This window comes from Poecilia reticulata, chromosome 14 (genome assembly GCF_904066995.2).
Source record: "Poecilia reticulata chromosome 14, P_reticulata-male-v2, whole genome shotgun sequence".
Classification (NCBI taxonomy): Eukaryota; Metazoa; Chordata; class Actinopteri; order Cyprinodontiformes; family Poeciliidae; genus Poecilia; species Poecilia reticulata.
The window spans coordinates 27,018,120-27,032,423 of record NC_088843.1 but is presented as its reverse complement, the minus strand read 5'-3'; the positions used below and the strand labels follow the sequence as shown (position 1 = coordinate 27,032,423).

Here is a 14,304-nt window from a genome sequence, read left to right as displayed (position 1 = left end):
TACATTTCTAACTAGTTCTGGACAATATAACAGAAAAACATTTAACTTATTGAGAACATGATTCGACTGATGAGCATAGTGGTGTCCAAAGTCGGTCCTCGAGGGCCGGCATCCTGCATGTTTTAGTTCTCTCCCTGGTTTAATGCACCTGGATCAAATGATGGCTCATTAAAGGCCTAAGAAGAACATTGACAAGCTGAAAAGGTTGTTAGTACCACCAGGAAGAGAACTAAAACACGCAGGATGCCGGCCCTCGAGGACCAACTTTGGACACCACTGGATAAGCATTTCATATTAGTCGTGTGGAATTTGAGTTTTCTGCGTGTTTATTTTTGGTTCTGTTCCTTATAATTCTCTGTGGTGTCCTGTCTCTTCCCCCTTGATTGTTTCCCAGGTGTGTCTTGTTCCTTGATCACTCCCTGTGTATTTAAACCCACCTGTGTCCTTTGGTCCTTGTCTATTGCCGTCTTATGTCGTGTGTCAGTTGCTGTTAGTTTCCCTGTGCTGCCCGAGTGTTTGGATTCTCTAACTTGGTTTTCTTCATTAAATACCTCATGTCATCATGTCAACCTGGGCTCGTGGCGTTCCTTCTCCCCATCACCAACCACACATCATGACAAGTCAATATCAATAATTTTTTGTTAACTGTGAAACTGTTTTATTCAGTTTCCTCTTGAGGTGGTGTTCTCATTTTCTCCTTTTACTCCGTTTTATTTTTAAGCAGTTATGAAACACAGTGGCAAAACTGCTACTGCACAAGTTACTCAATAGGTTGTTGCTAGAGTGACTAACCTATGTTGAATCCTTCCCAGAAACCAGACAGACGTACAAAGAGTTTGGTGTAAAAATATCAGAAACAAATGTTAACATCATCTCCACAGAAAGTCATATCTGGACAGATGGAGGTCTTCAGCCTAATTACCGTCCGTCTGTTTGGGGTTGTTGACATGGAGCCCTGAGGGAACTTCTGTGCTCCAGAATTAATCCTTAAACTGAACAACAGAGTCTGTGAATCACTGTGGAAAAACAGGACAGAAATCTAAGGTTTTGCTGTTCATTAGATTTGCAGGGTTTCTCTCAGTGTGTTATAAGCCTGGCGGCCCGCCATGCTTTAGTAGCCCCGCCGCCAGGCTAAGCGTTGCTTGTTTACGTTTCTAGGAAAATAATAAAAGAAATTTAAAAATTGCTTTTTTGTTTAAAGCCAGGCTGCAAGCGTCTCTGTTGCTCTTAGCATCTCACTAGCAGAGCAGATTTATTCCTAAAGGATAGGTTTATAATGGATAGCTTTATAGTTTATGCATTTAAAGGCGACACCGCGCGACTAATCACACAGCTGCTTCGCGCGCTGCCGCTGCTTTACCTCAGCGCGGATCGCGCGCGCCACCTTTCACTCAAACTGGACACAGGCTGACCTGTATGGATATTTACATCAACTTACTGTGAGGAATTATGATCCTTTGGAGAAATGATCTCGCCGCGGGTTTTAAACGCGGCGGTTAGCTCTGGTTGCGCAGCTCAAAATGAACCGCAGGAATAACTTGTAGCGAATTCAGAGGTGCGCGTTGTTGAGTGGTGAGAATGATTTAGCTTTGTGAACGAACAATTATATGGGGCGTTTACATCTCAACACGCTGCCCAGCGTGTGGCTCTGTGTCTGTCTTCCCTGTAAAGTTTATGTCTGTGGTCCCGTTTGGGCGGAGCGTTTGTGGCTAACGAGCAGCACTAACCTCATCATGCAGGTTCAGCCCGGTGAGGAGCTTTTGCGCTCTCCTCGGAGTCACACATCACGCTAATTTCATATTATTTTATTATTATCTTTAGTATTACTTTTCCTGTTACACGATTCATTAAAACCATATCAAATGTTTGTTTGTTGTCTACTTTGTTGGTTTGTTGTCTAGAGTTGATGCGCGGAGATCTGAGAAATTCGTCACATGAACTCGACCAACTAAAACAGTTTCTGTGACGACTAAAAACTCAACAGACACGAAATGGAACAGCTACTAAAGCCACATTAGCAGCATTGAATTAAATATCCCATTTGTTGCTCATCTCTGAGCAGTGCAGCGAATTACCTCATCATGCAGGGCCGGTCATAGGCTGTTTGAGGCCTTGAGCAGACTTTGATTTAGGGGCCCTTCTTGCTGCTAAAATAATCAAGACCTCTAACAACTTCTGTATTGGATTTAGTTAAATATGGGAGAAAGTAGTTTAATTGGCCAGCCTAAAAAGCAATAATCGCAGTTTACTAATTTGTATTTGTAAATTCAAGGATTAAACTCACAGCATTAGATTGTTGCTGTGGTAACAAAACAATCTAACTATGAATTTTGTTCTTTGAGTTTTACAAAGTAAACTTGCCAGCTCCTTAAAGTCTTACATTTAAATGTTAAACAATTTAAAATCTTTTAATTTATGTATGCATAAACAATTGAATCAAATTTAGCAGCATTGATAATCTCAATAAACAAGTGTTACATTTATGTATCTGTGGTCTGTTTTAAAATATTAGTGTTTATGGGGCCCCTGAATCCCTTGGGGGCCTGATAGAGCCGCTGACTTACTTTGGATTAAACAGAAGTGCAAATTTGTTTTTAGACTAGTTGTGGATTTAAATAGCATTTCACTGGAGATATTTTCCCATAACATAATTACACAGTAATACTTTTACATTTCCTGTCAACTTAACATCTCTTAATACAAAAACGCGGTGGACCGCCGGTGGACCTCCTTGACGCCCCGACCACCGAGCTTAGCAAGTTTTCTGGGGGAAACCCTGATTTGGTTTTGTGCTTTTATGACTTAAGCGTTTAGCCATTTGGAACCTATGGAGGACCAATACTGAAATAATAATAAATAAAAGAATAAATATATAAATAAAAGAATAAATATATATCCTACATAATAATAAATGAAACGATAAATATATAAATAAAAGAATAAATATATATTTTGATAAGAAATAAAAGCATAAATATATATTTTCTTTTTCATTTCCCCTTACACATGAGTGTCCGTCAAGAAAAATAGATATTTTGCTTTGATTTTTTTTTTTGCTTCTCCCTTTTCTGCTCGCTGTATTTCTGCTCGCTGTTTTTCCGTTTGCTGTATTTCTGTTAGATGTATTTTTGGCTGTTTTATTTGCTCGCTGTATTTCTGTTGCATCATTATGTTAATGAGGTGGGCTGCCTTCTACGTCCTGCTCTTCTGCTATTGGCCAATAAACAGGAAAGAGAACGATCAGTGTGCAGATCGATTGTGAATGCCTACCTACTTGGCGCTTTCGGCTTCAGTTCAACAGTCCTGAAGTAGTTAATGCTGTTTCTGGACTCTAAAGCTGCTGCCACAAATACAATTTAAAGATATATCACTATTTGCAAACAATTTTTCTTCATCAACATAATCTAAACTGGACAAATTCCTCGCTGATTGACACCAGTTTGACTACAAGGTACGTGTTTTGTTTTTTTTCTAGCTGTTAGTTGATATGCTAGGATAGCAATAGTAAATTGTTAGCTTGTTAACATTACTTAACCTTTCTTTTTTGGAAATGGATAGTATTTAGGATCTAATCTTAATCAGATTTTTATAGTATAGTCTGGGGTTTCCACCCGTCATGTAAAATGCATGATCGTATTAAACCCTCCTCACTAACGCTAGTTTCACCACCCGCTAAGTAGCGACATTATCTGTAGCCGCAAGTCCAAAACTTGACAGTTATGCCAAACACCCGCTACTCCGCATGTCCTGTCAAGTCAAACTCTTGCTACGATCAAGACATGAGGAGGAAAATGCTGTCATAGATAGATAGATAGATAGATAGATAGATAGATATTAACGTTTCATTGTTGAAATGTGATGATGTATCTATATATATATATATGAGTGACGTGCGGTCTGGGGAGGCAAGTGAGGTCATCATGGAAAAATAATATATAATAATAAAGTCATTTATAAAGATATTTTCACCCTGTGGTTTGTACTATAAAGCAGTGGTCCCCAACCTTTTTATTACTGCGGACCGGTCAAGACTTGGAAATTTTGCTGCGGACCAGTGGAGGTGGGCGTGAACCGTCAGATATGGCTTCTGCATGTTGGTGTTCCTGCTAAATCCTGAATATACCCAATAGGGTATATGCCACGGACTTCCATTTTAGCACTTCCGCATTTTTATGCCACATAGAATGGTTCCGGTTACAAACCATACAAACCATAGCTGTTAACAGCTATGGTTTGTAGCTGTTAACAGCTACAAACACTCACCCGGATTACCATGACGGTCAGAAAGCTAAACAAATAACCTGCAAAATTATTTAAGTCTTCGAGGTGCGATGTAAGACGCTGGTTCTGCTCTCGCTGTTGAACCGCTGCTACGCGCTACAGGTAGTAATATTTCACAGATGGAGCGCCGCTTCTGCTCCACCTGGTAGTGACTCTCACACCAAACCTCTGCTTAAAGCTGCAGCATCTAACTTAAAAAAATAAATTTTACATACGTATTAAAACTTTCGCTGTCCTAACATGAGTCAGGTAATCTCTAAAAAAATAATCGATCTCCTCCCTGTTCTCCATAATTACTCTGCTCAGTCAGAAACAGACGCTCAGAACTAGCAGTAATCAGCTAGCCGCCATGCTATCAGGAAGATTTCATTCAGTAACTCTGGATTGTTTATTGTAATGGATCCTGTATTTGCCTTTGAATGTTAAGTTTTATACTTGAATTTTTTTGGCAATGTTGAGAGGTTTCATTTTGGCTCTTTGCATTATTTAGCCTCTTCAGAGCCTTAATATGTTATCTGTCTGTTAAAGATAGTATTACCGATAGCAGTACAATTTGCAGAATGCCTGTTTTGTTTAGTTTTCTTCTCGGAAAAAAATGTTTTTGTCTAAATTAAGGTGAATTCATGGTTCCTTTTTCCACATAATGTAACCGGTAGTGTTTATGATAAAAAAAATAAAAAATAATTATGTGATCGGTATCAGCGATCAGCCCTCATGGGTGATCGGTATCGGCAGGAAAAAACCTGATCGGCACATCTCTATTATATACCTTTTAACAGATTACACTTGATTCTGCTGTGGTGCCTGTGGAAACAAAGTACATGAAGTTTGTGCTCAGGTGGGAAAACCCTGTGGATCACATGGTGGAACTTCTGCTTCAAACTGCTCACTACAGTATATTATTGTCTCTGTCATCCACCAGTTCACTGCAGACTGGCACCAGCCAAGGACCCTACATGGATGTCTTCTTAAGTTGTAAACCCTGAGTACACTGTGGAAATAAAATTTATATGCCTTTTGTAAATACATTTTCTCTATCAATGACTTAAATTAACTGTGGTAATTATGTTTGTGTAATGTAGTAACCATGTACAGTGTTTAATATAATTATTAAAGTTGTTTTAAAGAAACGGCCACAAACCTTATGTCTTTGGTCCACAATGACAACTTTAATTTTAGCATTTCCTCTCCTCCACATACTTCGTTGCCAGATGTGTAAAAAGATGTACAAAAAGAAGCAATTTAAATGTAAAAGTTGCACATATGTAGATTACTCAAGAGAAGCTATTAACAATAGTTTTTTACAGAACTCTACACAACAATTCATACATATTAAATCTTAATTACAGAATAGATACGCAAATATTTCATTTCTAACACAGCTGCTTGCAGTAGTGAGTGTTCATCCAAGAAGTGTTACGTGCAGGAGCAGAAAGGCTCTGTACTGGTTTGTCTCCTTTTAAATCAAGAGGCCCATGATAGTTTGACATTAGGCAGCAGACGTCCCACAGCTGATTGAGGAAAAAGACAGAGGAACAAGACCATCTCAGATATGGTAGGTTGGCTACTGTTGAGAAAGATGGAGAACAAAGCAAATAGAGAAATTATGAATTACATCAGAATATGTAAATTATTTGGCAGATAGCGCTTACATCAATATTTAAAATGCTTTTCTAAACAACAGTGTTGAAAGATGTAAGTGATTTTAGTGAAACTTTTAACAACACAGCACTGAAAGGCAGCGGTGTTTATGTTTCCTAACTGTGGCTAAAGCTGCTGCTAGCTGGTTTACTCTCTGATCGGAGGCTGGTTCCTTTGAATACAGTTGGAGAATGGTAAACTGACAATGACTGATAAAGGCTATCTACATGTAAATACTGTTTTATTAAAGTTAATACAGAAAGTGAACCTTTTAACGTTACAACACTGACAGACAGCGGTGTATATATTTTCCCAACTGTGGCTAAAGCTGCTGCTAGCTGGTTTACTCTCCGATTGGAGGCTTTGTTTTATACACAGTCAGAGAATGCTGGATTGACAATTAGTGATAACGGTTATAACACTTAAAGGCTGTTGCACTATTAGCCTTACCTTTTATGATATCCTTAAGATAATGAGTATCCGTGAATTTTTCAGTCAGGTTTCCAGAGGCAAAATCTCACCGGAAGTAAAGATACACCTCTTTGAGTTATGGCGGTCATTGTCTGACGTCACTGTGAAAAGGGTCCTTACTTTGTTGCATTGCTAATATCAGCTAATATGGTCAGGGATGGCTATTTCTGGATGTTTTCTTTTATCTCGCATTGTTCATGAAAATACCAGTTAAAAAAACAATTCTACATCTGTTTTAGAAGGATATTGACAGGATGTGCTTCAACATCACATTGATAGCTTGGGATGTAATACAAATTTGAAAACCACATGAGTGAAATCAGTGCATCAACAAGACTTGCTTCTACAAACAGCTTCACATGTCAGCCAGGATTCAAAACCAGGAGTTTCTTTGTCTTAAGGTGGATCTGTGTCCTTACCTGAGGGCTCAAGGCCACAGGGTGTCACAGCAGATCTGTCGTCAGATTTCACTTAAAGTTTGAGATTATAATTCCAAGATCCATGTTGTTCTCAAGATGATGAATTTGTTGGTCTGATTCTTTTTGCCTTATCTTCCTCATGTTGTAGAGTTGTAGCGATGCAGGCAGTGAGGAAATATACCAATATTTTATGGCAGTTCTCTAAGTGTCATTTCCTGGACTCTTTTTTTAATCTTTGATTTTCCTGAAAGTTTTAAAACCCTGAATCTTTTCTGGACCTCCTAAACAAATACAATAAAATTAGATTATGTTTAATTTTATGAGTTTATTTACAGACTTAGGTGGAATGCCTAGCAGATGATGTTTTAGAAAAATATACAGGAACGTTTCTGCTTGGACAGGTCGGGAGTGTTCTAGCAAAATATTGTAATCATTTGTAGTTTTTTTTGTTGCTGTTGTTTCTTTTTACCTAAGACGCTAAATGTATATATTTTTGCACAGCTTTGGCCTAATTACAGTTCTGAGTATGCTCTTTAGGCAAATTTCCTTTCTTAAGAGTCTTTATGCTCTAGTCAACGATTTATCGGTTACTAAATTAGTTGATTATTTCAAGAATACACTAATCATGATTAATCGTCCTTGAAAGTGTTTGATATTCTATCTGCAGTTTTCTAATAAAGTTGTAATAATTTTTTTTTAGGAGAAAAGACTCCTTACAGAAAGTCCAGTGATTATTAATATTGCATCTAAGGATTCAGTTTGAGCAGGAAGATAATTTACCTGAACACAAACTGATTTGTTCAATGTATCCACCCATCCATCCATCCATTTTTGTCCGCCTATCCGGGGTCGGGACACGGGGGCAGCAGCTTCAGAAGGGAGGCCCAGACATCCCTCTCCCCAGCTTCTTCTTCCAGCTCCTCCGGGGGAACCCCAAGGCGTTCCCAGGCCAGCCGAGAGACATAGTCCCTTCAGCGTGTCCTTGGTCTTCCCCGAGGCCTCCTCCCGGTGGGACGTGCCCGGAACACCTCACCAGGGAGGCGTCCAGGAGCCCCACGTCCAAAGAGTCAGCTTCTGCAGCCGAGGATCAGACCGCCAGGGTCCCCTCCCTCGGCTGCCGCCCATAGCACAATGCACCCGACCCCTTTGGCCCCTCCGACAGGTGGTGAGCCCATCGGAAGGGGGACCTACGTCTCCTCTTCGGGCTGAGCCCGGCCGGGCTCCGTGGGTAAAAGCCTGGCCACCAGGCGCTCGCCATCGTGCCCCATCTCCAGGCCTGGCTCCAGAGTGGGGCCCCGGTGATCCGCGTCCGGGCGAGGGAAAACGAAGTCCAAAGTTTGTGTCCATCATAAGGGGTCTTCGGGCTGCACTTTGTCTGGTTCCTCACCTAGGACCTGTCTGCCTTAAGTGACCCTACCAGGGGCATAAAGCCCCAGACAGCATAGCTCCTAGGATCATTGGGACACTCAAACCCCTCCACCACGATAAGGTGGCAGCCCAAGGAGAGACGTTCAATGTAATGAACATTTATTATACTCAGTGAGTTATTGATCTGTGTAAATGAAAAAAGGTGGTCTTATGTTTTATACATTAAAGTAATTGAAATTGGGATTTTTTTTTCTTAAGTTTGTTTTGTTTTCAGACAAAACAAATGTGGTGTGTGAGAGAGAATTTTCAAAAGATACATTTGTTATATTTTAGCTTACTTTATCCCTGCTTTGTAGAATACTATCACAAGACATTTACAGTAACAAATTATGTCATATAAATGAATTGAAACTGGCGACTAAAAATAATACAAATAAACTAAAGAAGACAAAGTGTGGTGCCACAAAAGCTTGAAAACTAACTTTATAAATGCTTGTAGGGTGCTTGAATTTTAATGTGGGGAAATGTATGAACCCTCGTGAGAGTAATATTGCTGTTTAAAAAAAACTCAATAGATTAATTTAAATATTTTTGAATTGCTTAAAATCCACCTTACCAAATAATAATTTATTAATAATTGCTTTTAAGCTCAGCTAATTAAATTGTATTAAAATAAAAACACAGTCTGTGGTTAAGAACAGGAAGTGGGCCCCAAATCAGATTCTGCTGAAGGCTCCATACAACCTCAGATCAGCCCTGCCCCTGCCCACAAGTCACATTTAAGGTGGCATAAAATCATCCTTCAGTCAGCCTGGTTGAGTTTTTCACATTATGTAACTCTCTGAGACGCCTTTCAGCGTCTCTTCTTCACCTGTCATCCTGACACTGAGAGCAAACATGATGATGAGACGGTCTAATAATGAGGCAGCTCAGGTGATAAACCTCCTGCTACCGAGGAGAAACTCACCTTGAATCCCTCTCGACGGAGTAAACCACTCAACTCATTCCATGGCGGCGAACTTTATGCCCCAAAATTTCCACAAACACCCAGGGGGCAAAAAATAAAAATAAAATAATGGGTCCTCCCAGCGAAGACGGCTCCGTGTCTTTGAGGTTATTCCAGCGGCTCTGACCGTCATCCCGGAGACAGGCGCGCTATCCGAGGCTCCGCTTCTGCTCGGCGCGCAGCTTTAAGGACATCAGGACTCCTCCCCTGCCTCTGCTTCAGCCAGTCTGTCCGCTCCTCTCTCATCAGTGTTTCGTGACTCTGACTTTCTGCCTGCCTGCTGGATGGGAATACAAATCAAACCGCCAGTAGGGGGATTTCCAAGGACGCACGAATTGACTGAGCAGCACCAGAGACTCAGACTGGTTTAGGTTCACATATCAGCTGATTGGTCTCTTGGTACGTGTCTCCCATCACTCCTGAGAAAAGCTTTTACATTAATAATTTAATGAATAATATGATACCGACTCATGAAAAAAAATATTATATATATATATATATATATATATATATATATATATATATATATATATATATATATATAATAACTGAAGGTGCTTTGTCTTGATAAAGTTATGGAATCATCTTATTTTTTTTAGAAAATACAATTATGAAAACTATTGTATAATTAAATTAAAATATTAATAAATTTGAAATAAATATGCATTTTAATAATATTAATAAAACCAAATAATTACAAAAATAATTACTGATTTATAAAAAATAGTTTATTTTTTTATTTCTAAAATAGGGTGAGTCCATATTGTGATCTAATCAAATGATACAACGGTTTTATTATAATATTAATAATAATACGGATAAAATAAATATAAAAGAAATAATAATTATTAATAATAATTATGATCCAAGATGGCGCCGGTGTGTGTGGCTGCTCGTCTGTCATTCTCTCGTTTGATTATGTTTATACCGTTTCTGACCTGTGTCATCTACGGAACTGAGTCTCTGCTGGTGTACGATCGCAACACGCTACTACACCTCCAACCTTTGGTCCAGGATATGGATTTATTTGATGTTGCTGGCCAACAATATTTGCCTTCGCTTCTGTCGGAGATTCCGAGTCACCTGTTCGGGGTTCCTGCGCTGCTTTCGCGGCGGAGACGTCATCGTCGTCGCCATAGACGAAGCGGTCGGCTGGTGACGCTGAAGTTTTACCTGACGCACTGTTCTCCTTTTACCCGATCATCGCATGGATCGTTTCTGGGCTCTCGGGTGCCTCGGCGTTTCTTCGATCCCGCTGTCTGCTTGGTGCCAGTGGTCGGTGTTCAAGCCCCTCTACACCGCCGTCCCTGTCCTTCCCGGATCAACATTTGCCGACGGTGTCTCCAAAACCTGAGACCGCTGTGCCGGGTTTCCCGACCTGTCGAAGCCCATGATCCAGTTCCTGTCAGGATTGACCTGGTAAACGCCAGGTCGCCCGAATTCTTCGGGACATTTTTAGTCACCAAAACCTGGATTTTGTGTGTGTGACTGAGACGTGGATGAGTGTTGGTGACTCCAGTGCTCTATCTGAGCTTTTACCGGCGGACAGTTCTTATTTTAATTCACCACGGGCTTCAGGGAGAGGGGGAGGCACAGCGACTGTTTACAAACAAGGCCACAAATGTAAGCAGTGTTTTCTACAGACGTCTTTCCCAGCTTTGAGTTTACATCATTTGAGATGAGACACGTAAACCCAGTTTTCTGTGCTGTCGTTTACCGTCCCCCCAAATATAATAAGGATTTTATAAGTGACTTCTCTGACTTTTTAGCTGGGATTATAACTAACTATGAACATGTTCTTATTGTTGGAGACTTCAATATACACGTGTGCTGTCCTGATAAGCCTCTGGTAAAAGACTTTTTAAGCCTTCTGGACTCTCTTAAACTGGTACAGGCCGTATCCGGTCCTACACATGAGCACGGACACACACTGGACCTGGTTATTTCCTGCAGGCTGCCTGTGACTAATCTGGAAATCTGTGACTGTGTTCTCGGATCACCTGCCTGTTTTATTCACTGTTACTTTGACACCTACTGCAGTTAAAACTCGCGCTGCTGTTCGGCGCTGTCGGATTATTAACCCTTCCACTGTCACTCAGTTCTCTACTGCTTTTCTTCAGCTCTGTGGATCATCTGACTTCCTCCACTCTGTTACAGAAAAGTTCTGGTCCTGATTCTGTTCTTCCTGTCAAACCATCCTGGATTCGGAATTAATTTGGAAACAAATTAATTTACAAATTAATTTTCATAGCAAATGTTATGAAAATCACAGGATTTCTTGTTGATCATAAGAAGAATGAACACAGTAAAATACTTTGCAGGTACATTATTTTGTTTCCATTTTAAGGTGGGGGAACAGATTTTATCAGGCGCTTAAAATATTTTGTTCCCCCACCCTAACTTTGGCAAAAAATTAGCAAATGTTTCAAACTTGCAGGATTTCTTGTTGAAGATGAGGGGAAATAACACAGTAAAAGACTCTGCAGGTAAATTATTTTGTTTCCATTTCAGAGAGGGGGAACAGATTTTATCAGGCGCTTAAAATATTTTGTTCCCCCATCCTAACTTTGTCACAAAATGAGCAAATGTTATGAAAATCACAGGATTTCTTGTTGATCATAAGAAGAATGAACACAGTAAAAGACTTTGCAGGTAAATTATTTTGTTTCCATTTTAAGGTGGAGGAACAGATTTTATCAGGCGCTTAAAATATTTTGTTCCCCCATCCTAACTTTGGCAAAAAAAGAGCAAATGTTATGAAAATCACAGGAATTATTGTTGATAATAAGAGGAATGAAAACAATAAAATACTTGCAGGTAAATGAATTTGTTTCCATTTTATAGAGGGCGAACACATTATTTCAGGCAGCTGAAATATCCATTCTCTCCTCTTCTTCTCCAATAACATTGGGAAATAAAAATCACCTGTTTCCAAATTCTCAAAAAATATTATGTGTGATAGCATACTAGACATTTCCTTAATCCAGTAATGTCATATTTTACATTAGAATGGGATTTACCAAAAAGTTTACACTCTTTTCAGGAAGTCTTTATTTTTGTGCCTTGCTATCGGCTAGCTTCCCTCCTCCTTATCAGAAATGAAAAATTATAAACACTACGTGTTGGAAACCTGTGTTTGTTGACTGACTTTTATTTGTCAGGCTTACGAGACAAAAGCTGAAAAAAATATCGATTCACTTCGCGTTTAAAATAGCACAAAACAGCGTAAAAAGACCTCCACACAAGTCCTCGTTTATTTATGTATGTATTTTTATTTTGATATCTGCCGATTAAACTGAAAGTTACAACATTGACATGATTATATGAGTAGTTTTTACCGAAAAATCGATCAGAAGCGCCGTGAAAATGGTCAGATCCACCAAATCCACTTCTCTGGCTGCAATACGCGCTCCCGACACAGGGGAACAGAATTTCTCACAAGACCGGGTCTAGTATCATCTAAAGATGGTTGGTGTATTTGAAGACATCTACATTGGGAAATTATATTGACAATATACAGTGGGGCAAAAAGTATTTAGTCAGCCACCAATTGTGCAAGTTCTCCCACTTAAAAAGATGAGAGAGGCCTGTAATTTTCATCATAGATGTACCTCAACTATGAGAGACAAAAGGAGAAAAAAAATCCAGAAAATCACATTTTCTGATTTTTAAAGAATTTATTTGCAAAATATGGTGGAAAATAAGTATTTGGTCAATAACAAAAGTTCATCTCAATACTTTGCTATATACCCTTTGTTGGCAATGACAGAGATCAAACGTTTTCTGTAAGTCTTCACAAGGTTCTCACACACTGTTGCTGGTATTTTGGCCCATTCCTCCATGCAGATCTTCTCTAGAGCTGTGATGTTCTGGGGCTGTCGCTGGACAACACGGACTTTCAACTCCCTCCACAGATTTTCTATGGGGTTGACATCTGGAGACTGGCTAGGCCACTCCAGGACCTTGAAATGCTTCTTACGAAGCCACTCCTTCGTTACCCGGGTGGTGTCTTTGGGATCATCGTCCTGCTGAAAGACCCAGCCACGTTTCACCTTCAATGCCCTTGTTGACGGAAGGAGGTTTTCACTCAAAATGTGAGGATACATGGCCCCATTCATTCTTTCCTTTACACGGATTAGTCGTCCTGGTCCCTTGGCAGAAAAACAGCCCTAAAGCATGATGTTTCCACCCCCATGCTTCACAGTAGGCATGGTGTTCTTTGGATGCAACTCAGCATTCATTCTCCTCCAAACACGACGAGTAGAGTTTTGACCAAAAAGTTCTACTTTGGTTTCATCTGACCATATGGTATTCTCCCAGTCATCTTCTGAATCATCCAAATGCTCTCTAGCAAACTTGAGACGGGCCTTGACATGTACTGGCTTAAGCAGGGGGACACGTCTGGCACTGCAGGTTTGAGTCCCTGGCGGCGTAGTGTGTTACTGATGGTAGCCTTTGTTACTTTGGTCCCAGCTCTCTGCAGGTCATTCACTAGGTTCCCCCATGCGGTTCTGGATTTTTGCTCACCGTTCTTGTGATCATTTTGACCCCACGGGGTGTGATCTTGCGTGGAGCCCCAGATCGAGGGAGATTATCAGTGGCCTTGTAAGTGTTCCATTCTCTAATAATTGATCCCACAGTTGATTTCTTTACACCAAGCTGTTTACCTATTGCAGATTCAGTATTCCCAGCTAGGTGCAGGTTTATAATTTTGTTTCGGGTGTCCTTTGACAGTTCTCTAGTTTTGGCCATGGTTTAGAGTGTGACTGTTTGAGGTTGTGGATATGGTGTGTTTTATACTGATAACAAGTTCAAATAGGTGCCATTAATACAGGTAACAAGTGGAGGACAGAGGAGCCTCTTACAGAAGAAGTTACACGGCTGTGAGAGCCTGAAATCTTGCTTGTTTGTAACTGACCAAATACTTATTTTCCACCAATAAATTCTTTAAAAATCAGAAAATGTGATTTTCTGGATTTTTTTTTCTCCTTTTGTCTCATAGTTGAGGTATATATCTATGATGAAAATTACAGGCCTCTCTCATCTTTTTAAGTGGGAGAACTTGCACAATTGGTGGCTGACTAAATACTTTTTTGCCCCACTGTATTGTTTACTGCA

The 14,304-nt window shown here is 40.0% G+C and overlaps 1 protein-coding gene across 2 annotated transcripts in view; it reads right to left on the bottom strand.

Moving 5' to 3' along the window:
• prr7 (proline rich 7 (synaptic)) overlaps positions 1-9,572 on the bottom strand; it is a 205,602-nt gene extending 196,030 nt beyond the window's left edge. For both annotated transcript variants that reach the window (XR_014090858.1, XM_008428430.3), the window contains exon 1: positions 9,148-9,572. The gene's annotated coding sequence lies outside the window, so the exon portion shown is untranslated. The remainder of the gene's footprint in view (positions 1-9,147) is intronic.
• Positions 9,573-14,304: the final 4,732 nt, after the last annotated feature.